Consider the following 26,991-nt stretch of genomic DNA (forward strand, 5'->3'; position numbering starts at 1 on the left):
GCCCACATTACTTCTTTCTTTATGCCAGGTCTCTTCAAAGGTCAAGGATTTGCCCAGGTCGACATCACTTCTTGCTTTTGGTCCCGGCCTTTTCAAGGTTCAGGGACAGGCTCAGACCCACATCACTTTTTGCTTTTGGCCTGAGCCTCTTCTGGAGCAGGGATAGGCCTAGGCCCATATATCTTTTTTTTTTTTTTTTTTTCATGTTTGGCCAGGCCTCTTTCTTTTCAGTCCTACTTATCTAGGTCCAGAAATCCTCAGTCTCAGGGTATATGATTCTTTTTATGTTTGAAGTACTGGATTCTTTTGAGTTCAAATTTGTCCAAAGCTTCTTTGTTTTTAGCCTTGATCTTGGTCAATATTTTGGGGAAAAAGGAGACAGATAGTGATTGATGTATTTAGTATTCTTCTCTGGCATCTCAAATACACTCAGAACATCATTAACCTATCCACTAGGAAACGTGCTCAGACTTTACACTCATAGCTTACAGTCCAGGTAAAACAAATTATACACTATACAATTAGAAAGATTAATTAAAAAAAGATTCCTGTTGCATAGCTGTCCATGCCTGTGGTAGAGTGTACCCATGAACTCATGTGGAAAGATTGTTGCTTCTAAGTTGTGAGAGCCACAGGAGAGTCTCACCAAGGCCCCATGATGCATAACCCTCCTTCCGGAGGTCCCATGATGGAATATCACAGGAAGTTAGGGGAAACAATAGAGGTTAGTCCTCCAAATGTCTTGCTAAGGCACTGAAGGCTGTGCAGATCTTCACAATTTCCTATATGGGATGGATCTTCCTTCTATGTGTTGTACATGGCCATGCTCTGTGAGGATATCCCTCTAGACCTTGTTATTACCACATCTGTCCTGTCCATCAAAAGCCCTCAGATACTGAACTGTGCCTTAGTCACCCCTTTCACAAAAAGCCCTCTGTCAAGTACATGTCCTGATGTGAGATCAGGTCTTTACCCAAAGATTTTCCTGCACTGACTTACCTAGAAAGGACTCTGCCACCTTCTATCATGGACTCTGCTGCCCTCAGAGCTAGGGTACACCCATAACCATAACAGTGACCCCTTCTGTGAGATCACAGAGGTCAAGCCTCACTCTGTTTAGGAAAGCTTAAAGGGTGTCCAGGCACACAGGTGCCTTTTGGACTGGTGTCACAGACTCTCTAGGTCCCTGGTCTGTGAAGAACGGGATTTCTTAGGCAGATGGACAAAGATTTCGGATGAAAATGACAGACAGATTACACGAAAGATGTGTTGAATCTGAATGTCCTGCGCTCCCTGGGGTGGCTCTAGGTAAATGATGAATAGTAAACTCCGGGGCTTCCGGGTTCAGAGGAGCGGGTTTTCTACCCTCCTCTTGATTCTGTGCCTCTCTTTTTTCGGGGCTGAGAGGCAGCCCCTCATCTAGTTTTTTGGCTGTCCCGCTTCTCTGGTGAGCGGAGTTCCATCCTTGTGGAACTTTGATTTACACTCATTTTTCCAATGTTTTCCTTTGCCACATCGTGGGCAGGGACCCGAAGGAACATTTTTCTTACTTCCTGGGGGATTTTTACAATCTTTCCTCAGGTGCCCCGGCTTTCCACACCGGAAGCATGAAACTCCGTAAGTGTTTTTAATATAGGCGCCAAATTTCTGTCCTTTCATCGCTGCGGCGTAAGCAATCCCCTGAATTACGGCCGGTGAGGCATCTATACACGCTTTTATATAATCTTGTAGGGAGCCTGTCTTACGGATTGGTCTGATCAGGTCTCGACACAAGGTACACAAGCCAATTGTTTCATTAGTATATCAGTACCTTCCGAGGGAGGAAGCATCCTGGAAACTGCCTCTTCCAATCTAGCTAAAAAACTTTCATAAGATTCATTATGCTTTTGTCTAATTCCTGAAAGGACTGTGGATTTAGCCCCAGGTACAGGTAAACTCCGCCAGCTAGATATAGCTATCTGATTAATTCTCTCCAACACTGCCTTAGGAATATTCAGTTGCGCTGCTGGTCTAGCATAGTCTTTCTGCCCAAGAAGCATAGGCACTGTGGGTCTAGCTCCATTTCTAGATGAAGATCTTTCCTGAACTAACTTTCTGGCCCTTTCTTCATATTCTGTTCTCCAGAGAATGAAATCTCCGGGAGCAAGAGTAGCTTTCGCGGTTTGGTACCAATCATAAGGGGTCAGCCACTGACTAGCTACTGCATCCAGGACCTGTAAAGTATATGGTGCAGTAGGGCCCAGCGTTTTTACTGCTGACTGTAATTCCTTAAGAGTTTTTAACGACAAAGGTTCCCATTGTGGCTCACTCCCTTCTTCACAGATTACCGGGCAAGTGAGTGTAAAGTCTCCTTGCCTTTTTGCCTCTGCCACAGCAGCATCAAAGCCTACCGGTGGCAAAAGTCTACGTGGCTTTGGCACTGGTCTGCGGGCGGCTGGTGTTATAATTAAAGACTCCTCCTCACTGCTATCTGTGTGCTTACTAAAACGATCCTTTCTTCCCTTAATTACACACTTTGCCATTCCCTTAGTCCTTTCCCATTCGTCATCATTTTCACTGTCAGTGATCTCTGATTCACTTTTTTCTAGCTTTATCCCTTTTTTTCTTGAACAATACGATTTCTTTTTACCTGTATTGGGTTTCACTTTCTGATCATCAGAGAGCTCTGAAGGAGCTTCCTCTGCAAGGAATTCTAGGTCTGTTTTCTCAGTCAATAAATCCCTCATCTGTTGCCACAATATAAAAGCACTGTCAGGAACGTTCCTGGATAAATTTTCCTCGTGAAACTTCCTCATATCCTTTCCTACTCGCTTCCAATCTTCTAGTGTCAAGCTTCCCTCCTCTGGAAACCAGGGACTGATTTTTTGCACGAATCATAAAATTCTTGTAAAGATTTATCCGAGATTTTTAGGCCTCTTCCAGACAGCATGTGTTTAAACACTGACAGGAACAATTTTTTCCCTTTTGATTCTGATTGCCCCATGATAAATACTTACCCGTCTTTATAACGAACACGCCAGTCCGTCTGCCTGCAGCGCAGTCCCACGGGATCCTATCTTTGCCTGAGAAAATAAAGAATAGAAAGAAAAAAAGGAAAGAAAAGAAAAGACTAATCTGCCCAGTTGTCCCTGTTCGGGCGCCAACTGCCACAGACAATCTGGGTCCCTGGTCTGTGAAGAACGGGATTTCTTAGGCAGATGGACAAAGATTCCGGATGAAAATGACAGACAGATACACGAAAGATGTGTTGAATCTGAATGTATTGTTCTGGTTGAGCTTCAGACTTATATAACAACGAATTATCAGAGGATACAAATCACAAAAAGACAAGATACACTGAAATTTACCAGTTACAGCAGAAAGGAATTTACAGGGACTAATTAAATGTTTACATTAGGGATAACAAGCCCTGCCTAGGATCAGCCTAATGCCAGGCAAGAATTTCACACTTTAAGGTTAAAAGCATCAGGGGGTTGTTAACTCTTGACAGGCCTTAAGAGTAATGCGCTATCACAGAGCTCTAAATTCTTAGGTCTAATAAAACTTATCTTGTCTGGAGAGTTTCCCCTTATCAGGGTAATATATCAACTTATACTTGACATGGAAGTAGCCTGTAGTAAAAGATTTCTATCTCAGTGAGGCTTTTAGTCTCTATCTGTAAACAGCTGAGTAAAATGGCAAGTGCTTAATTGTTTACTGAATGGGTTAAGCTCCTTGCTGCTATCTGGAATCTAAGAACACTGGAAAAAGGCTTTAGCTATGTTAGAATACAATCTTAAAAGGCATTTACTATAAGGTAATACTATATAGAGTGCACGTGAATCTATACACTAGATAAATGTGGTGGAAATTTGAATATAATGGGTTAGGGAAAGAGATGCCATAACTCTGGGAGGAAAATTTCCCTGGACTCTTATCCTCATGAAACAGCTTCCAGGCTTTTTGCCTGACAAACCGATCCAAACTGGAGAGTTGGCTTTCGCCAGAATATCCAGGAGGAGAGTCCTAGAAATTTATTTCTCATGAGCAGCTTTTTGGCATTTCTGCCTCACAAGCTGACTCCACCAGAGTGCCCTGACAACATACATAATGCATTTAATTAATTTTTCTCTTATTTTAAACTACCCAACCCATCACATTTGTTAAAGAGAATGACTTATCTTGTATACTAGAGAAATGGCTCAGTGGCTAAGGTCACTCGCTGCTCTTGCAGGGGACCTGAGTTTTAACCACAACAACCACACGGCATGGCTGACAACCATCTGTAACAGCTCCAGGAGATTCAATGCTCTTTTTTGGCCTTCTTAGGTACTTAAGTGCACAAACCCACATTCAAATATACACATAGACATATAATTTTAAAAATAAGCAGCCAGGAGATGGCAGCACATACTTTTAATCCCAAAATTCGGGAGTCAGAGGCATGCAGACCTTTTGAGTTTGAGGACAGCCTAGTATATGCAGCAAATCTCAGAACAGCCAAGGCTTCACAGAGAAACCCTGTCTTGAAGAAAAAAAAATCAATAACAACAACAATAATAATAAATAAACAATTTTAAAAAAGAAAGTGGTTTATCTTGCCACTTCTCTGTTATAAGATCTTAGCAGTTGTAAAGAGCTAAACAACTAGCTATAAGAACAGTACGAAGACTAACCAATGCCCAAGGCATTTACAGTTAGCCTAATACTGCCACAGTGAATTAGAGATCAGCCTGAAAAGGGACAGTCTCAGGCAGCGTAACAACCTGAGGCTCCTGGGACTCTGAGAGCCAGCCATGTCTGTGCAGCTGAAAACACAGGTAAACCCGAAGACTGAAATGGTAGGCAGAGTTCAGTTCTCTTGTTCTAGGTTCTTTAGACTATAAATGAAAAGAAAACTCAGTTCGGAATTAATCCACTGGATAGAGATTTCTAGACTATATTGTAGAATTATAGAACTTAAGAGAGAAAACCAAAACAGTATGGTAGTTTGAATAGGAATGGCTCCCATAAGGCTCAAATATTTGAATTCTTGGTCACTAGGGAGTGCCACTAAAGAGATTAGGAGATATGGCCTTGCTAGAGGAAGTGTGTCACTAGGGGTGGACTTTAGGGTTTCAGAGGCCCAAACCAGGCCCAGTGATTCTATTTTCCCGATGCTTGTGGATCTGAATATAGAACTCTCATTTTTACTGTACCACAATGTCTTTGCACACACTACCATGCTTCCTAGCCATGATGACAATGAACTAAACCTCTAAAACTGTAAGCCAGCCACAATTAAATGCTTTCCTTTTTAAGAATTGTTATGATAGTGGTGTTTCTTCACAGCAATAGAAACTGACTAAGACACTTAGGAAGATTAAAATTATAGAAATGTCATTGGGTCTCCCTAATTATTTTTCCTCCCTCCTTTCTTTTTTCTCTCTTCCAAACTTTCCTTAGCCATACCTACTCTATCCTTCCTCATCTCTCTGCCGTTGTACCTCTCAATGAGGTCTAGGTTAATCCATGTGCCATCTTTCATGTTTTATAGGTTAGAGTTTGCAGTAGAGCCATGGACTCATGACTCCCCAATTTTTCTACCAGAAAAAAAAGGTCCTATTTTCTTGGTTCTTATTTTAACCCTCCAGAGAATCCACTTGAGCCTGGCTTGGATCCAGTGCTCATTCCATGGTGGAGAAGAACAACATGAGAAATGAGCTATAGTCAAGTCCTACTGTTAGGGCAGGGGGTGGGGAATCTCCCCCAGAACAGAATACAGTTCCAGTGAAAGTCAGGGAGGCATGATGGCTATGAGAACCCTGGAGGAAGGCAGATTTTAGAAGCATTTCGAACAACAAAGAAAAAATTGTGCATAGGAATTGCACCCATAGGTGCTAGAAAGACATGCCTCCAGCTGTCCCCATCATAGGATATAACACAGTTGCCCTTCAATGATTAGAACAGCCCTGCCTTCCCGGAGGAAAGTTGGAAGAAAAGCTAAAAGGTAGTATAGAAAGAAAAGACAGTATTCCTCCTAACAGAAAGTGACTTCCAAGACTCATCACCCCAGAAGTATACTTTCTCTCAGGCAGAAAGTTCTTACTGTGCCAAGAGGAACCCTGTAGAGCTCCAAAAGCCACTCAGTGTCTGCTTTATAGCCATCTACTTATTCATCTTGAGAACTTCTTTGGCCTTAGCAATGTGTGGGAAGAGATACACTGAAACGCTCTGTCTTAGTCAGGGTTTCTATTCCTGGACAAAACATCATGACCAAGAAGCAAGTTAGGGAGGAAAGGGTTTATTCAGCTACACTTTCCACATTGCTGTTCATCACCAAAGGAAGTCAGGACTGGAACTAAAGCAGGTCAGGAAGCAGGAGATGATTCAGAGCCCATGGAGGGATGCTCTTTACTCACTTCCCCTGGCTTGCTCAGCCTACTCTCTTATAGAACCAAGACATCCAGCCCAGAGATGGCATCACCCACAAGGGGCCTTTCCCCCTTGATCACTAATTGAGAAAATGCCCCATAGCTGGATCTCATGGAGGCATTTCCTCAACTGAAGTTCCTTTCTCTGTGATAACTTCAGCTTGTGTCAAGTTGACACATAAAACCAGCCAGTACAAATGGTATATCTACTAGTACCAGTTTTCATAAGCCACACCACCTGATTTTAGATTTTATTCCTCTTCTGAGTTTCCTGTCCCCTCATACATTTGTTTTTATTCCCAAATCATCAAAACGGGTTTTGCCTTGAACTCCTCAGGGAAAACAGGACAGAAATTAATTCATTGATGCTTATGTCAGTCACTGTCTAAAATGCTTCTTATGTATGATGACTTCAGTCAATAGCTATTTAAGTTAATTTAAATTTTAACAAAGAAATATTAAATATCCTAGATACTGGTCCAGACATCATTGCTTCAAACTCTGTAAATAGCTTCTGAATTTTCATTTGCAAGTCAAAGACACAAACCTAAAGGCATTCATTAATTTTTTCTGACTAATTTCTTTTCAATTATGTAATGTTTGGCACATTCATGCTACACATGTTTTTTAAGCTAATGCTATTAAGGAAATGCTACTAAACCAACTATAAAGTAAGAATTTCTCCTCTCATTTATGGATATTTATTTTTTAATTGTACAGATTTGTTGATGCTAGACAGTCTTCTTAGTTTTTAAACTATCTGGAGTCTTAAATACTATGTAGTGTTTCTCCAGGAGGTGGAGTGTTAAACTAGAGAAAGCAAAGCCATGGGTGAAGCCTAATCTTTTCCTTTTTTGCTATTTTGAGAAATTTTTTATAGAAAACATAAATCACCTAATGGGCTCCCTAATTCTTTTAATTGCACCAACTCAACAGAATCCAATTACACTAGACCTTAAGAGGCAGATATATTTTACTGATTGCATTACCATAATAATGATGGCATAGTGACAATGGCGAGCATTTATAATTCCTCTCATTCTAACATGGCTTATCAAGCCAAGCCGTACATGAAGTCTCCTGGCATCTCTGAAAGAGAAATCATGCACACAAACAGCAAAGAAAGAGCTGCCTCTGAAAGTCTCCACCTCCCAGGAGTCTTCTGCCTCATGGAAAAGAATGTCCTTCCTGACTTTGGTAATAAGCCAAGAGCCATGTGACCACTTCCAGTCTGGGAACTGGTCAGATTGCTAATGTCCCCCAGGGACACCAACTCCTGCTTTACACGTCTGTCTCTCAGGTCCCTCCCTGCTTTAAAACCCCTGGTTGAACCTGGCCTTGATAGAAGCATTTTCTTAAGCCCTAGTGCTGGGATCAAATTTGCTGAGATCACTAGGAGCATATGGCACAGACGACTCTCAATGCACTCTCTGGATCTCAAAACTGCGAGGTGCAGCCTAGTGGGGTCGACTCCTCTTCCCACCCTCTATCTAATGTTGCAACACTTTAATGCAGCTCCTTATCTTGTGGTGACCCCTAACCACTAAGTTTTCTTGTTGCTACTTCCTAACTGTAATCCTACTACTGTTATGAATCATAAGGTAAATATCTGGTATGCAGAATATCTGATATGCCACACCAAAGAAGTCATGACCCACAGGCTGAGAACCACCTCCTAGCTAGGTAACCATTAGTTGACTAAACCAAAACTTTTGAGGGAGCCATTATTGTTTCAAAGCAGAGGGAATAAAGTTTCATTTAAAAAATGTGAATCTTAGCACCTTTATCCAAGCTACTGGCTTCATAGATATTGATGATAAATGCAGGGTTTGTTTAGCCTTGAGGTCAGTACAGGTACTATAAAATGACTCTCATGAAAGCCAAGTCCGGTGTGTGTGGCCACTCTACATGCATGTGGAGGCCAAACACCAAAAATTGACATACATCCCTCCATCACCCTCCATCCTTCTTCTTCTTCTTCTTCTTCTTCTTCTTCTTCTTCTTCTTCTTCTTCTTCTTCTTCTTCTTCTTCTTCTTCTTCTTCTTCTTCTTCTTCAAAGGCAGATTCTCTGTTGAAGAGCAGGACTGGAGAGGTGGCTCAGTGACCAAAAGCACTGGCTGGTTTTTCAGAGGACCCAGGTTCAATTCCCAGTCCCCACATGACAAATCACAATCCTCTGACGTCATCCCTAGTGTATCTGATGCCCTCTTCCCACCTCTGTGGGCACTAAATGCACATGGCACACAGACATGCATGCAGGCAAAACACCCATACACATAAAATAAAATACTATTAGTTGGTTTCTACTCATTTTTGAATAAATGAAAAAATATAATTATAATAATGATGTAGCTGGATCCCAAGGCATTTCTAGCTTAAAATGGGCAAAACTTTCTCTGAAGAGATTAAGTGTTTGTTAGTGATATATTTTAGTACACTTTTTCAACATACGAAAATTTAACAGTACCATTTCCCTAAAGGTGAGATTCTCAAAATTTCTGGAAATATGTAGACTAACACTTGACCCTGACTGTTCGATGATTTAAGTCACAGGGGAAGGTTCCAGACAAACAGTAATAAGGAATGTCTGTGGTGGCCAGTTGTGAATGGAGCGAACCAGTTTCCAGTGTAGTGCACTCTTCAGACAAGTCCGAGGTTCCCATGTGCTCGGGGAGGCTGAACCTGACTTATGACCCCCCTGTCCCGCGACCCTGAGCTGGAATGGAAGGTTCTTCCAAAGAAAGAGTGCGTCAGGCTCAGTATCCCCCATTACTAGGAGGCGTCTCTGGGGTCATCTTTGGTACATTCCAGGGAGTTTCTCTGCACTTACTTTACACACACACACACACACACACACACACACACACACACACACATGCACACATAAACTAGCAGACCAACATTGTTCAGCCAAAGATTCTTTTAATAATTCTTATATGAACACCCATTAAATTATAAGCCCATTTCCCATGGATCAGAGACAGACAGATAAGGCTGCAGAAAAAGAAGAAGACACAGGAGTCTAGAGATCTGGTGGTAACTCAAGGGCTCCACCACCAGGAACTGTTTCCTTTCTGCCTGCTCAGCCCAGCAACCAACACTAAACAAGCAGGAGTTATCTTCAACTACGTAGTAAATTCAAGCCCAACCTGGGATACAAGAGACATAAGGAGCCCTCCAGCAAGCAGCACACCTCCATCGCCTCTACATCAGCTCCTACTTCCAGGTTCCAGCCCTGCTTGAGCTCCTGCTTGAGTCCTGATGGACTATGATGTGGACAGCTAAGTTGAAATAAGCCCCTTCTTCTCCAAGTTGCTAATGGCATTGGGGTTTTATCACAGCACTGGAAATCTTAAGTAAGACAGTGCCCACAGCAGCCTGGGATGCCTCTATAGTCAGACTTGGCAATACTAGACTTTTTAAATACCAGGGGAGTGAAAATCTCACGATTCCACATCTGTTAAATAATATCGTACAAGAAAAACTTAGCACAACGCCTTGGGTACCACAGTTGCTTAACACCTGCTCTTGTTTTTCTCTGCTAGTACCACAACACCCCATTCCCAGTAAAGACCTCTAGAACCAGGCTCTCTACCAGACTAGGTTTATCATACCTTACACGATAAAGGCACAGCAGTCTGAGTTCAAATGAAGGACAGAATCCACATGGCCAGCTAAACACAGGGTGTAAACATAAAAAGGGAACTCTGGTAAAGAGAGTATAAGATTTAGACACCCCGAAGCTGAGAACGCATATCCCAGGGAGAACCGATGTGGACAGTTTCCAAATACTGAATGCTAGGGATAAAACTTTCTTCCTTACGATTGCCACCTGGGCCTGAAGAGTAAGTTGCCACGAGACAGAGTTGCTACTAGACAAGATTGCTTGGGGAAGGGAACGTTTGCTCAGATTTGAGGTTGCACAGCGTCGTTTATGAACTTGAACTTGAATTCGACTTCTTACTACACTGTACAATGCAGATTTATAGATTTAAAGCCACATAGTCTTGTAGTCTGTACGTAGTCTGGCATCTGAGTGACTGGCTGAAGCAAAGAACTCATCGGCGCCACCTTCTGGAAGGATGCTCCCCTGCATCCCTACATCTACTCTATCTTCTGAATGACTAGTTTTCTTATCTTGTGTCTAATAAGAAAACTAGTTCCCTTTTCTTGTTCAGCTACCAAAAGCTGCCTCATTCCTCAACCCTTCAGAACCACATTATTCCTGCTGATTTCTTTAATGTCAGAGTGCCTTCTCTTCACTCCGCCTCCCTCCACAGGGGCTCCTGTGATTCCCTGAGATCTGTGTAGATAGTTCAAAATAATCTCCCACCTCTTCCATACGTCTTCACAGTCCCTCTTGCTGTGTTCAGGTCAGCAGAGCTAGACACTGGGTGTCTCTGGGGTCACCATCTGTCCACCATATCTCTGTTCTGGGGTAATTCTAGCGCAGTCTCTGCCATCCATCCATAGCCATGAGGAAACCTGGTGTGACATTGTTCCACTGAGAAGTTCTTCATGCTTGGATAGGGACACCACCGTCTTGCGGCAAACCATCAGCAAGAGATACTGTGAAGATGCACGTAAGAGCTGCCACTTCCCTTCTGTGCTGCCACAGCAGAGCCTCTTCACCAGTTCTGTGCCAGCCCAACTACTGCCAGCTTCCTTCCCAGTCATGGAGCAGGGAGGAGGGTGAGAGGGCAGTGAGGGTGAGAAAGCAGGAGTATGAAGTAAAGGGATTCTCACCCCTGGTGCGGAGAAGTGGGAAGAGTTCTCTTCTCTCCCAGCATGCCTTCCGCTGGTCTTCATTGAAGAATTCCCTCCTACCTTCCTCCATGACTGTGAAATGTCACATTTGCCACATTTTGCCTGTTGTAAACCACTTCCTAACAGAGTAGATAATGTGGACTGGAATGATTTGGTATTGCCCTGGGATGGCTGTCCCTTTTGTTGTAGCTATTGCTGTTTGTTTTTAAGACTCTCACACTGTAATCCAGGCTGGTCTTGACCTCACCATGTATCCTAAACTGATCTCAAACTCACAGCAATCCTCTGCTTCAGATTCTAGGACTCCAGGTATAAGCCACCATGCCTGATTATTTTTTTAATTACTTTATTAATGAATTAAAACTAGATATAGTTGTATTATATCTTTAGATATGTGGTTCTCAACCTTCCTAATTTTGCAACACTTTAATGCAGCTCCTTATCTTGTGGTGACCCCTGACCACTAAGTTTTCTTGTTGCTACTTCCTAACTGTAATCCTACTACTGTTATGAATCATAATGTAAATATCTGGTATGCAGAATATCTGATATGCCACACCAAAGAGGCTGAGAACCACTGCCCAGCTAGGTAACCATTAGTTGACTAAACCAAAACTTTTCAGGGAGCCATTATTGTTTCAAAGCAGAGGGAATAAAGTTTCATTTAAAAAATGTGAATCTTAGCACCTTTATCCAAGCTACTGGCTTCATAGATATTGATGATAAATGCAGGGTTTTGTTTAGCCTTGAGCTCAATACAAGTACTATAAAATGACTCTCATGAAAGCCAAGTCCATCTAGTCTGAGCCCTTAGAAACAGCTTGAGAAGAAGAGGGGGTTCCATGGTGTGCATTCAGAAGGTATCTAGGGACTAACTTCACTTCTATGACCATGGCTTAGTCAAACATCAACATGATTGCTCTGAGTACCTGTCAGGTGCTGGGAATGTTATAGACCCTTTGTGCACATATTATTCTCTCTCTCTCTCTCTCTCTCTCTCTCTCTCTCTCTCTCTCTCTCTCTGTGTGTGTGTGTGTGTGTGTGTGTGTGTGTGTGTGTGTGTGTGTGTGCACGTGTGTGTGTGGCCACTCTACATGCATGTTGAGGCCAAACACCTAAAATTGATGTAGGTCCCTCCATAACCCTCCATCCTTCTTCTTTTTTTCCTTTTTCTTTTTTTTTTTTTTTTTTTTTTTTTTTTTTTTTTTTTTTTTAGGCAGGGCCTCTGTAGAAGGAAATACCTAAAAAATAGAGCCAGCACACTCCCACGGTTGTGCCTCTGCCCTGGCAGCCTGGCTGACCATGCACTGGTGGGCAAAGGCTGACCTATTTTATCTCCTGGAGATTCTCTGGCCTGGAGCTCCTGAAACATCTCCACCCAGCTCACTAGGTTCCCACTGTCAGGTTGCTACCATGCCAACCTCATGCTTCAACCCCCCTCCCCCCACAGCCTCTGTGGTGCACATCTGGCAAATCCATGCTTTTCCACTGTACCTCTCTCTCTTGAACCCAGCTGAGCTCCTACCTAAAAGAAAATGCAACACAGTGCCACAGACTCTCTGGGTCCCTGGTCTGTGAAGAACGGGATTTCTTAGGCAGATGGGCAAAGAGGTAGGATGAAAAATGACAGACAGATACACAAGTGGTGTTGGATCTGAATGTATTGTTCTGGTTGAGCTTCAGACTTATATAACAACGAATTATCAGAGGATACAAATCACAAAAAGACAAGATACACTGAAATTTACCAGTTACAGCAGAAAGGAATTTACAGGGACTAATTAAATGTTTACATTAGGGATAACAAGCCCTGCCTAGGATCAGCCTAATGCCAGGCAAGAATTTCACACTATAAGGTTAAAAGCATCAGGGGGTTGTTAACTCTTGACAGGCCTTAAGAGTAATGTGCTACCACAGAGCTCTAAATTCTTAGGTCTAGTAAAACTATCTTGTCTGGAGAGTTTCCCCTTATCAGGGTAGTATATCAACTTATACTTGACATGGAAGTAGCCTGTAGTAAAAGATTTCTATCTCAGTGAGACTTTTAGTCTCTATCTACAGACAGCTGAGTAAATAGCAGATGTTTATATTGTTTTATGATGCAGCTTAATTAGTTACTGAATAGGTTAAGCTCCTTGCTGCTATCTGGAATCTAAGAACACTGGAAAAAGGCTTTAGCTATGTTAGAATACAATCTTAAAAGGCATTTACTATAAAGTAATACTATATAGAGTGCACGTGAATCTATACACTAGATTAATGTGGTGGAAATTTAAATATAATGGGTTAGGGAAAGAGATGCCATAACTCAGGGAGGAAAATTTCCCTGGACTCTTATCCTCGTGAAACAGCTTCCAGGCTTTTCGCCTGACAAACCGATCCAAACTGGAGAGTTGGCTTTCGCCAGAATATCCAGGAGGAGAGTCCTAGAAATTCATTTCTCACGAGCAGCTTTTTGGCATTTCTGCCTCACAAGCTGACTCCACCAGAGTGCCTGGCAACACAGACTTAGTTCAGAAACCATGGTAACTCAATCTCCCCAGACACTAAACTCTAAAATTTGATATTTTTAAAGGCTGGACTTATTTGCTCTATAGTGCATGCATATAAACATTGTTATATTGTGATATATACCCAAACATTGAATGATAATTATCCAGAAACTGACAAGTGATTTAATTATACATTTACTATAGACAGAGAAACAGTTCACAATACACTGTGAAGTTAAAAGAGGGCAGGGCAGGACTGGAGAGGTGGCTCAGTGACCAAGAGGACTGGCTGGTTTTTCAGAGGACCCAGGTTCAATTCCCAGTACCCACATGACAGCCCACCATCCTCTGACGTCATCCCTAGTGTATCTGATGCCCTCTTCCCACCTCTGTGGGCACTAAATGCACATGGCACACGGACATGCATACAGGCAAAACACCCATACACATAAAATAAAATACTATTAGTTGGTTTCTACTCATTTTTGAATAAATGAAAAAATACAATTATCATTAATTATCACCATATGCTATTTTTCCAGAATGTTTACATTATTATATTTCTGTGACATATACATATTGTTTTATCCAGTTTTAAAACATTAGCAAAATATATTATTAAAAATTGAGTGAAATTCACTCTATGAATATTAAATTAAAAGAATTTTTAATTTATTTTTAATCCTGGCTTTAAAAAAATGAAGCAGTTAATGGGTTTAACAAGGGAGTGTTGCAGTTACCCATGTGTGCCATCAGAGGGCGCCAAAACTGTCCGCTGATACTTAGCTGCAGAAATGATGTAGCTGGATCCCAAGGCATTTGTAGCTTAAAATGGGCAAAATTTCTCTGAATAGAGTAAGCGTTTGTTAGTGATATATTTTAGTACACTTTTTCAGTGTATAAAAATTTAACAGTACCGTTTCCCTAAAGGTGAGATTCTCAAAATTTCTGGAAATATGTAGACTAACACTTGACCCTGACTGTTCGATGATTTAAGTTACAGGGGAAGGTTCCAGACAAACAGTAATAAGGAATGTCTGTGGTGGCCAGTTGTGAATGGAGCGAACCAGTTTCCAGTGCAGTGCACTCTTCAGACAAGTCCGAGGTTCCCATGAGCTCGGGGAGGCTGAACCTGACTTATGACCCCCCTGTCCCGCGACCCTGAGCTGGAATGGAAGGTTCTTCCAAAGAAAGAGTGTGTCAGGCTCAGTATCCCCCATTACTAGGAGTCGTCTCTGGGGTCATCCTTGGTAGATTCCAGGGAGTTTCTCTGCACTTACTTCACACACACACTTCCAAGCATCTCTTTCAGTATTTTCCCAATACAGTGAGTTCCCAAGCAGAAAAGCCCAGGCATGTTGGAAATGCCTCTGGTAACCCACGGCACCTCAACCCCAGTATCTGAAATGGAACTTGAACCCAACTTGCTCCAAATGTCTATATACAAACATGTCTGTGCCTCCCATTCAGACCTTCCAGGGAAACCCAGGAGATAGCTTCTCTACTTGTGACTGACTTGTCCCCTCAGCTCCCTCCTTACTGTGAGATGATAGCTCTCCAAAAGGGATCCCCCTGCCTCTGGGGTAACCCTTATTCATTGTCCATGCCATGTTCGAGATGTGCTTGTGTTTAATTGCATCTTCGAAGAAAAATTTAAATTCTGGTATTATATAAAAGATTCTTCTTCATGTTCTATCCTTTGCCTGCTCAGAATAGTTTCTAGTTCAACTAACCTCCCCCAAAGTCTCTCTCTATATATCCCTGTCTGTCTCTTTGTGTATGTGTATGCATGTGTGTATGTGTATTCATGTATATGTATGTACTTTAAATTTTATTTTAAGTGTTTGAGTGTACTCTGACCCCCTGAATCCCTCTGCATGTATGTCTGTGTATCATAGGCATGCCTGGTCCATCTAGGACCTCTTATAGGGCACTGGACCATCTAGAACTGGTGTCACAAATGGTCATATGTTTTCCTGTATTATCTTACCACAGCACAAGGAGAACGTTTCTTTAAAATGTTTATTTTCATTATTATTTTACTTTACATGTAATGATGGTTCACTTTTACGTGTGTTTGTGCACCATGTGTGAACCTGGCACCAGTGAAGATTACAAGAGCAGGGCAGATTCCTGGAGTTACCGGTAATTGTGAACTACCATGCTGGTGGTGGGAATTGAACCTAGGTTTGATTACTGGGACCCAGTGGTAGGAAAATAGAACTTACCCCTTTAGGTTGCCCTCTGATCTCTAGTAGTGCACTGTGGATTTGTGGATTTGTGCAGCATGTATGTAAGGGTTGAGAGTTGGAGAGATAGCTCCGTGCACAAAGAGCTTGCCCAACAATCCAGAGGAGCTGAGCTCAGATCTCTATTGACCAAGTAAAGGCAGATGCAATAGTTTGTGTCTGCAGTCTCTCATTACTGTTATAATGAGTTGAGATGCAGAGACAGGAAAATTCTCCAAATTTTGAGACTCTCTCAAAAAGAGGCAAGCAGAGAACCAACACTCAAGGTTGTTTGCTGACCTCCACATCCTTTATAGCACACACTCACCCATATGCATATTCATGAACAAGCATACACATACCTACATAGATGGCAGAGTTGGGAGGCAGATTTGTTTGTATGTGTGTATGTGTAATGTATATGTGTGTACTATATATCATATATATATATATATATGTGAGATATATATAAAATATATATTATATATATATATTTATTTTTAAAACTTTAGTGAGAATAATCCATGCTAAGCTACTGAATTGCTTGTTGCTGTCTTAAAGGACAATGGGAACTTATCTTCTTAGGAGATGGCATGTCTACACAAGAGTAACACACATAGTGCTTTAAAGTATAAAGTCAGGTTACTCAGTCATATCTCCATAACTGCCTCATTCCTGCCCCATATCACCGAGCATACTCTTTGGCCCTTCTTTTGTCTGGGGATGAGGAGTTGGTAAAGTGCTTTCTTTATAAACGTGAGGGCCTGGGGTCATATTAACAACCTCAGGCAGATCCTTGGAGCCTGTTCATCAGCCCCTAACCTACACACCAAGTTCCAGGTCAGTGAAAGGCTCTATCTCAAAAGAAGCAAACAGAATCCCTCTTTTCTGCCCATCCTGTTTTCTTGGTGATAAGTGTTTCTCTCCATGCCCCCCCCCACAATTTCCTTTATTTCAATTTTTCTTTTGTTTTTATGTTTCTTTGATTGACTCAATTTCCTCTTTTCATACCTCTCTCTCACTGGCTTAGCATGCTGTGAACTATAGTAACTACAGAATGAAGGATCTAGTAATATCTATGACACCCCTGTTTATGTTGTTTCACAAATGAGTTTCCAAACTCTGAATATTCACACCTACTTCTATTGAATTTCAAAGAGACAAAAATGCATTCAGGTTATTTTTCACTGTAGTGTCCTTTGTCTAATATAACATATGTATGTAATTAATATTATTATATTAGTTATAGTAACTCTTACTAGTAACACTGTATTTTATATTCTATTCTACATGCTACATCATATATAATCAATATATTATATATAATATATTAATTATTACTTATATTATTTTATATATCACATGTCATATATTATATCATATATTATATTATATGCTATATGTTATCTGTTATATATTATGTATTATGTATTGTATATATATATAAAACTATATTAGTCATAGTAAATATAATATATATATATAGCACAAATATAGAAAAAGACTGATTTTTTTGTTCTTATAATTATATTAGAAAAAGTCTTGCCATGTAGTCTGGTCTGCTCAGAACTTGCTATTGAGAACAAACTAGCTCTAAGCCTTCAATCCCCCTGCCTAGCCCTCCTATGCTTGGCATTACAGAATGAGTCCTACCATGCCTGCCTACTTGTTACGTTTGATCATTCATATTGCATTAGTATCTTTTTCTATTTCTATGACCAAATATCTGATAAACAACTTTTAAAGAAAAAGCATTTTTCTCATATTATGATTATTGCTGTTATTCTCACTTATACCTTAAAAAATACAGTCCATCATCTCAAGGAAAGAAAGGCACGTTGCATCACATTACATCCACAGCCAGAAGATGAATGCTGCTGCTCTGCCCACTTTCTCCTTTTTGTTTGACCTGGAGCCCCAGCCCAGGGCTTCCTACACTCAAAGTAGGTCTTCTCTTCTCATTTAACCTATCCAGACAAACCTAAACATGTGGGTCTGGGTACCAGAGGTTTTCCACAGAGATCTCTAGCCAGTACTGCTGCGAGGGTTCCTGCGAAGGGAAGTGAGTGCAGGCAGAGAGATGAAGTCTCTGCAATTTCTTCCAGGTCGCTCAGTAACTCCAAGCCGGCCATGCACTGAGTCTTGTCTGGCTGAGCCTATGAGAAGCCAAACCAGTGAGGCCTGAGGAAGGACCTCAGGGAGATCTTCTTCAGGAGAGAAGATCTCTTCCCAAGTGTTACAGCTCTTGGAACAAAAAGCTCAGGGGACAGAGTAGTTCTCGCTCACCTTTAATTTCCTGTATAGAAGTATATGCAGTTTGGAGGGGTGATTCAGGCTTAGACAGCAGGTACCTCTCATTGGCTTGGACTGAGAGTTTGGGGAAAAACTTATTTGCATGTGGGAAGGCTTGGTGCTGCTCCTACATGACTGATAGCCACACACCTCTCTTGTGGGGGCTGTGGGGGTGGTAACTTCGATAGGAGCCGAGGGTCCAGGAGACATGATCGAATGCCTTCCGTCCCATATAGGTAGAAATCACCACCCATCGATTCCCCCTGGGGTTCAAGACCTATGCTCAACTGTAGACCAGGCTATCTATGTGCAGCCCATTGCTCCACATAAACATACTTTGTTTCCATAATGATTCTAAAACCAATCAGGTAGACAATGAAGATTAACCATTGTGATAATGCTGTGTGCCAATTTACGGTGCATTCTAGCTGTTAGGTAACTGATTATTTCTCATTTTTACATTTGATTTCATTGGTTTGTTGGTAGTGCTAGGGATATAACTTAGAGTCCCAACATGTTAGACAGGAGTCCCAGCACTAGGTCACACCCCTATCCTTCATCTTTACTATTTTTAAATTGCTCCTTACTTTACACCACTTTCTCTGCCACAAGAGGTATACACAAACATTTGAATGCATTATTAAGTAAATGTACAAAATAGTATATTCTAATTTATATCTTCAGCCCCATGAAACAGTAATCAAAACAAACACAGCACCAAGTAGTACTTGCCCTCCTGGTACACTCCATTTTCTATCATGCTGATTCTGGGCATGAATCAGAAACTACATTGTGACCTTGATGTTTCAAAGTCCAGCCACTTGTAACACCAATGCTCATTTTGTGCCCTCAAGCAGCTTGTCTACCTCTTCAAACACAATTAGTCTCAGAGTTAACGAGGAAAACATCCCAGTGCCTCCTGTTCAGTTCTGATGTTCAGCTTTGAAAACTTCAAAGAAATCCCAAAGTTTGTGGAACATGCCAGCAATGCTAGTACTTCCAAGGGAGAGGTAGAAAGCTACTGAGTTTGAAGGCAGTCTGGGACACATACTGAAACGCTGTAACCAAAAATAAAACAACTGCAAAGAACCCAAAATAATAACAAATTAAAATTTTTCTATTTAAATACCTTGATGAAGACACCACGTACATGAGAAACAGGGTTCAGAGGCCCCTGAGTTGAAACTGACCTGAAAGTCTCCTCTCTGAGGACTAGCTTTCCTGATATCAGAAGTCATCATACAAACTTCCAAAGGAGGGAGGCAACCAATTGTCCTTCCCAGCCATGACACCTATGAACCACATAAACAACCAGCATAACATGATAACTGCAATGGTGAAGTAGTGCCACACATAGCTTGGTGGTAGCCAACAGCTCTCTAATTTGATTTAGGACTTGCTCAACAAGGAGGCCATGTTGGTGCTGGAAACTTAACTAACACCTTAATGCTAGTAAAGTTCTGGTTACCAGAGGATAATCTATACAACCAAAGATTTACTAAACCAGCATAATCTCTAACAATTTATGAACATTTATCTTCACCCTCATTAGAGAAACTTCTCTTTGCAGCATACAGACACTGCCACATTAAAATACAACCTATCAAAACCCAGAGTTGTGGAGCCTTGTCTCATTGGATACACCTACAAAATGTTCCCAATCTGAAAGTTTAGGAAACACTACAGAAGAAAGGTCAGGGAGTTTGCTATGAGATTGTGTCTCCTAGTAACATCAGAATCTACACCTATAATCTCATCAACATGACTCTCCAAATTGGAACCAAACCAGGATGACATTAACACAAACATGTCAAACAGGATGGAGACCAAAAAAGCCCATGAGGCTTCAACACTGAGTGCTACAGTCAACTGGATACGATTTATATACAGTTTGCGGGGTGATTCAGGATTCAATAGCAGGTGAGTCGGGAGTTGGGGAGGTTGCAAGAGCACCCCAAATGCTTGTCTGGTTCTAAACTGAAAACATATATACAGGTAGCGTGTGTGTGTGTGTGTGTGTGTGTGTGTGTGTGTGTGTGTGTGTACACAAATATATAGATAGAGAGATGATATAGGGATAGACATAGATATGTATGTATGTGTAGTTACATGAATACAGCAACAATTGGAAAACAAAGAGACTATGAATTTGAAGGCAAGTAGGAAGTAGTATATGGGAGAGTTTGGAGGTAGAAATAGAAAGGAAAAGTATTATAATAAAATTATAACTTCAAATCAAAACAACAACAAACCACTTCAAAGAAAGCCTAGTGTGGTGGCCCATGCCTGTAAAGCACTTAAAAAGCTAAAATAGAAAATTACTGAATTTGAAGCCATCCTGGGTGATATAACAAAAACAAACAAACAAAGCATAATCAAATAATAAATGTAGGTATTTAATTTTTAAATGTATAATAAAAAGTTTCAAAAAGCTATTGAAGCAGACTTGGCATTTCTGCATTCTGCCACAGTGCATTTTTTAACTTTATTCCTTCTTTGGGAATTTCACATCATGTACCCCAATCCAACTCATCTCCCCATTCCTCCACATCCACCCTCTACCCTCGCAACCTACCCCCAAAAAAGATAAGAAAAATTAAAACATTAAAATTAAAAATAACTTTAAACTTCCCATGGAAGCTGTAGTATGTCACATGTGTCACATGGTCTACCCTTTTATCCACACTTCTTTGCTTGCAAATGTTTATTGCAGTAGTCACTGGTGTGGTTTGAAGCCTCTGGCTTCTGCCACACTATAATACTGGATCCTCACCAGAACTCCTCTTGGATATCCTGTTGTTGCCCGGTGTCATGGAAATCCTGCAGCTTTGGTTCTGCAGGACTGGCCCCTTCACATACTCCAGCAGTTCATAAATGGGATAAATGTTGGGGTGGGTCAACTCAAAGCCTTGGATCTGGGTCTTGGTAGTAGTGGGCAGGGCTCCCACAATACATTTTTTTTAATGTATAGGTCTATTTAGTGGAGGTCAACTCTAGAGTTTATCCATGTTAGGCAAGTGCTATAATCCCTGGGCTATACTACACCCCACTCCTACAGGGTTTGCTGTATTTGGTTTAGTTAGTTCCAGAATCAGAATGTGATGTGGCCTTGATGGTTGATCTTCAACATATAGAGAAAGAATAAAGGGTCACTTTTGTTTGTTTTTCTTGATTGAGTCAGCTTGAAGCTGTGTGTTAAGATAAACCACTAATTTCACTGCTTTTTGCTTACTCAGCAAAAAAGACCTAGACCTGGTAGCTCACAGTCTTGCTTCAGATTCTTAAGTAGCTTGCACCACAATGCCAGGTTACATTGGGGATTTTTGTTTTAATATTGACTATTTTTTACTTACCTGTTTGGTGATTTTTTTCCCTTTAGTGCAAAGTCTGAGATATCTAGCAATGAAGCATTGTGAAATTCCAGAAACTTGCACTGTGTTTACAGACCTGATTGCCCCACCATGCCACTGCTTCTGATGTTAACAGAGTTTAAGGTACAAACCTGGGCCCTAGCAGCCTTAAAAAGCAAGGTTTGCATGCCAGTCCTCAGTATACCAACTACAGGAACATGCACTAGTGAAAATCAGAGAAAAGGGATTTATTCAACTAGACACATTTGGGAAGGGAACAAATTCAGGAGTCCACACACACCATATGAATACCTTCTAGATCTTGAGATATACATATATGCATACGTATGTACATACATACATACATACATATTGTTCTCACACATTCAGTTCTGTGATTCCACTTATTCCAGCTCCCATGTCTCCTGCAAGGTCATCTGAGATAAACTGTCAGACTTATGTGTGACCAATGTGAAATCTCTTTCTGGTTGGCATTATTAAGTAGCTAGACTGGGATTAGGAGCATGGGAGGTTGTTGAGGAGAGACCCCTCCCCACAGGCTTTGGACCCTTCCTCCTATTTCCCTGGTAAACTAGAAAGATAAACATCATAACCAGTCTTCCTTAGGCATCCTAGTCAAAAGTGTGGAATACCTATGACTCTAAATGGAGATGTAACATTCTGAAGTGACCCATGATTCAAACATAATATTCTTCCCTCCCTTAAGAGTTCATTCACTGTCAAGCATCTGGCATGGAGTCCTCTCCACAGAATATCTGTTCATGTGAAGACATGCTTAGGAAAGAGGAGGAATAATTATCCTCTTAATGAAATAAGTAGTTATCTTCCCTTCCTATAGTCATTACACAGCTTCCCTCTGGACAACACTGTCAAGGTTATCCAATATCTGGGTCAACATTTCTTTTTCCTTTTTTTTTTTTTTTTTTTTTTTTTTTTTTTTTTTGAGTAACTGTCTTTCAGATATTGTCCAAAAGCTTAAGTATGCTTTTCCAGAGACTTTGGGTTCTCTCTCTCTCTCTCTCTCTCTCTCTCTCTCTCTCTCTCTCTCTCTCTCTTCTCCCTCCCTTCCTCCCTCTCTCTCTCTTGCATGCATGCAAGCTCTTGCTCTCTTGCTTTCACATCTCAACACCCCCTTTTAGTAAAAATATACTTTGTCTTATATATCCTTAACAAAGACACTAGAATTTAAGAGCGATGGTTCTACGCAGGCACCAGCTCACCCTCTCCAAGTTTAATGAGTTGTGTAGGTGTTTTCTTCAGCAATAGGGCTTTCTGTCAGTTTGCAGAGAGCAACCTCCTGTCTTGGCAACACCCAGGGTTATTCGGGAATTTCTGTAGGACCCTTTTGGCCAACAACTCAACAGGATGTATTCCCAGAACTGGAAGCTTCATTTGGTGTCAAGACATGGCTAGTTGGGACTCCTTTTCCCTCATCATTTGGGAATTTTTTTAGGATGGCCTTCATATATTTTAGAAAGTCACTGAACTGGGTTCCCATACTGTCCCTCAATTGCCTGCCAATTCTAGCTGTCTCTCACTGGATTCCTTTCCTCAACCCCCACATTCCTCTCTGGGTCTATGATTAGCATTTATTTGATGGATAATATTTACATATAAGCAAATACATACCATATTTATCTTTCTGGGTCTGAGTTACTTCACTCTGAATGACTTTTTTCTAGTTCTATCCATTTGTTTACAAACTTCATGATGTCATTTTTTTAACAGCTGAATAATACTCTATTGTATAAATGTACCACATTTTCTTTATCCATTCATCTGTTGACATCTAGGTTATCTCCATTTTTTGGCTTTATGAATAAAGATACAATGAAAATGGTTGAGCAAGTGTCCTTGTGGTAGGATGAAGTGTCCTTTGGGTATGTGGCTGAGAGTGGTATAGCTGGGTCTCGAGATAGATTCCCATCTTTCAGAGAAACTCCACGTGTTGATTTCCATAATGGCTGTGCAAGTGTGCACTCCACCAGCAATGGAGGCTCCTCCAAGTTTCTCTTGCACCACATCTCTGCCATCATATGCTCTCACTTGTGTTATTAATCTTAACCATTCTGACAAGTCTAAAAATTTTAAATTAGTTTTGTGTTTGTTCTTTAATGGCTAAGGATGATGAACCTTTCTTTAGGTGTTTCTCAGCCATCTGAGATCTCTCTATTGAAAATTATGTTTAGATCTGTTCCTCATTTTGTAATTGGTTTATTTGTATTTTTTAAAGTATATAGTTCCTTGAGTTCTTTATATATTTTAGATACTAGCCCTCTATTGGATGTGGAATTGGTTTAAAAAAAAAATCTTTTCCCATTATGTAGGCTTTTACATGGTCTGATTGATGGTGCCCTTTGTCTTACAGAAAGTTTTCAATTTTTTGAGGTCCTGTTTATTAATCCTTGATCTTAGAGCCTAAACTAATGGTGTTCTGATCAGATAGTCTTCTACTGTGCCATTGACTTTAAGGGTAGTTCCAATTTTCTCTTTTATTTTGTTCAGTGTAACTAGTTTTATATAGAAGTCTTTGAATCATTTGGAGTTAAGTTTTGTGAAAAGCAGTAAGTATGGATCTATTTTCATTCTTCTACATTGAGCTTTCTAAATCTTCTGAATCCCACCCACGATCTTCGGCCATGCAGCTGCTTGCTTAATTTGAAAGGTATGACTTTCTCTCAATCTCCCTCTCCCTGGCAACTGCTAAGATTTGCAACTTGCTTACTGTTATTTTTCTCTCAAGATCTAATAAAGGGCCCTTTCTTTTCCTAATAATTCCACTTTTAATTCACTTTATTAACAAGACTGAGAACTTTGAAAAGAAACTCAGTTTCTCCAGTAACATGTACAACCATAAAGGGACATTAAAGCATTTCTCAGGGGATACAGCAGGTGATCTTGTTCCAGGACTTTAGGTGGGTAAGCACTTGCTGGTGGGTCAAACCAACAGTGAATACTCTCTGAATAAGCTTTCTCTAGGAGGGATTCAATCTCCAGGCTTTATCACTCTGTCTTGTCTCAGGCATAGAAGCCTTTTGAACTGACTCTGTCTCCTGTGAAGGAAGGAAAAGGTTCCTATTTTCTCCCATCCCTGCCTCCCTTTAGTAGCAATAAGAGCAAACTATGGAGTATATATGCAATGCCTACCTCCACCCCACCCTCTCTGCTCTGTCACCATTCCCCACGCTGCCCCAGTAGAGCAGTGCAAAGTACTGGGTATATTTCCTATTCCTCCTCATTTCCTTCAGTGTTTCCATTCCTTGGATTATCTTCATGTTCTTTATGGTATGGATGATTCCTTGTTTCCTTCTGATTCACTGCTTAGCTATTTTCGACATATATTTCCAACCACCTGCCCCTGCTCCTTGCACACATGTCTTCTGTTACATGCATGGTAACCTAACTCGGGTGTTCTTTTATTAAGAAGAAGGGTGACCATGAAAGGAGCTACAGAGACAAAGTTTGGAGCTAAGACGAAAGGATGGACTATCCAGAGACTACCCGACTCGGGGATCCATCCCATAATCAGCCACCAAACCCAGACACTATTGCATATGCCAGCAAGATTTTGATGAAGGGATCCTGGTATCCATTCGCTTACAAACTTCATGATGTCATTTTTTTTAACAGCTGAATAATACTCTATTGTATTAATGTACCACATTTTCTTTATCCATTCATCTGTTGACATCTAGGTTATCTCCATTTTCTGGCTATTATGAATAAAGGGATCCTGGTATAGCTGTCTCGTATGAGGCTCTGCCAGTGCCTGGCAAATACAGAAGTGGATGCTCACAGTCATCTATAAGATGGAACACAGGGCTACTAATGAAGGAGCTAGAGAAAGTACCCAAGGAGCTGAAGTGGTCTGCAACCCTATAGGAGGAACAACAATATGAACTAACAAGTACCCCCAGAGCTTGTGTCTCTAGCTGCATATGTAGCAGAAGATGGCCTAGTCTGTCATCACTGGGAAGAGAGGCCCCTTGGTATTGCAAACTTTATATGCCCCAGTACAGGGGAATGCCAGGGACAAGAAGCAGGAGTGTGTGGGTAGGGGAGCAGGGCAGGGAGGGGGTATAGGGAGCTTTCGGGATAGCATTTGAAATTTGAAATGTATATAAAGAAAATATCTAATAAAAAAAAAGAAGGGTGACTATATTTACGAAATGTATTCTAGATGTTCCTATAGTCATGTGATAAAGTAAATGCATATCTATTTTTTAAATTTACATCCCAATAAATGCCCCCTCCTCCTAGCCCCTCCCCCATAAGGTCACTCCCTTCATCCCCCTTCCCCTTCTCCTTTGAGAGGGTGCCCCCCATTTCCGGAGTATACTCCCACCCTTATATCACATCTCTGCAGAGTTAGGCTCATCCTCTCCCACTGAGGCCAAAAAAAGCAGCCCTGTAGGGGAACAGGTTCCACAAACAGACAACAGCTTTAGGGACAGCCTTTGCTCCAGTTGTTCGGAAACCCACATGGAGGCATCTGTTACATGTGTGTGTATGGGGTCTGGGAGACGTGGTCCTGCCCGTGTATGCTTTTTGGTTAGTGGTTCAGTCTTTGAAAGCTCCTAAGGGTCTAAGTTAGCTTGCTGTGTTTTTCTTCCTGTGGAGTTCCTATTCCCTTCAAGACCTTCAATCCTTCCCCAACTCTTCCATAAGAGTTCCTGGCCTCTGTCCAATATTTGGCTGAAGGTATCTGCATCTATTTTAGTCCACTGCTAGGTAGAGCCTCTCAGAGGACAGTTATGCCAGGTTCCTATCTGCAAGCATAGCAGACTATCATTAATAGTATCAGGGACTGGCGCTTGCCCATGGATGGGGCTCAAGTTGGGCCAGTTATTGGTTGACAAGGACATCATGAAATTTTAATGAATGGAACTTAAAAAGTATTATCCTGAGTGACCTAGTTTTCCAGACCCAAAAGAATATACATGGTATGTACTTACTAATAATTGGATATTAGCAATAAAGTACAGGATACCCAGGATACACTCCACAGACCCAAAGAAGCTATTCCCTTCAGGACCTTCAATCCCTGAAGTATAGCTGGGTCTTGAGGTAGAATTACTTCCAATGCCAGATTGATTTCCCGAGTCATTATACAAGTTTGCAATCCCACCAACAATGAATGAGTGTTCCAATTTCTTTAAATCCTTGCTAGCATGTGATATCACTTGAGTTTTAGAACTCAGTCATTCCAATTGCTGTAAGATAGAATCTTGGGGTCATTTTGATTTGCATTTCCTTGAGGACTAAGGATGTTGAACATTTCCTTAGGTACTTCTTGGCCATCCAAGATTTCCCTGTTGAAAATTCTGTTTAGGTCTGTATTCTATTTTTAAATTGGGTTATTTGATTTGTTACAGTATAACTTCTTGAGTTCCTTATATATTTTAGATATTAGCCCTCTGTCAGATGTAGGGTTAGTAAAGATCTTCT

At 41.1% G+C, this 26,991-nt stretch overlaps 2 long non-coding RNA genes across 2 annotated transcripts in view; both read right to left on the reverse strand.

Moving 5' to 3' along the window:
• The window catches only part of Gm35077, a 35,735-nt gene extending 34,635 nt beyond the window's left edge, over window positions 1-1,100 (reverse strand). The window contains exon 1 of the long non-coding RNA XR_869135.1: window positions 1,000-1,100. This is a non-coding gene — a long non-coding RNA (predicted gene, 35077). The remainder of the gene's footprint in view (window positions 1-999) is intronic.
• A 1,779-nt stretch (window positions 1,101-2,879) lies between these two features.
• Window positions 2,880-26,991, reverse strand: part of Gm45943 — a 48,786-nt gene continuing 24,674 nt past the window's right edge. The window contains exon 3 of the long non-coding RNA XR_003956446.1: window positions 2,880-3,062. This is a non-coding gene — a long non-coding RNA (predicted gene, 45943). The remainder of the gene's footprint in view (window positions 3,063-26,991) is intronic.

Source organism: Mus musculus, chromosome 6 (assembly GCF_000001635.26).
Source record: "Mus musculus strain C57BL/6J chromosome 6, GRCm38.p6 C57BL/6J".
NCBI classification, from domain to species: Eukaryota; Metazoa; Chordata; class Mammalia; order Rodentia; family Muridae; genus Mus; species Mus musculus.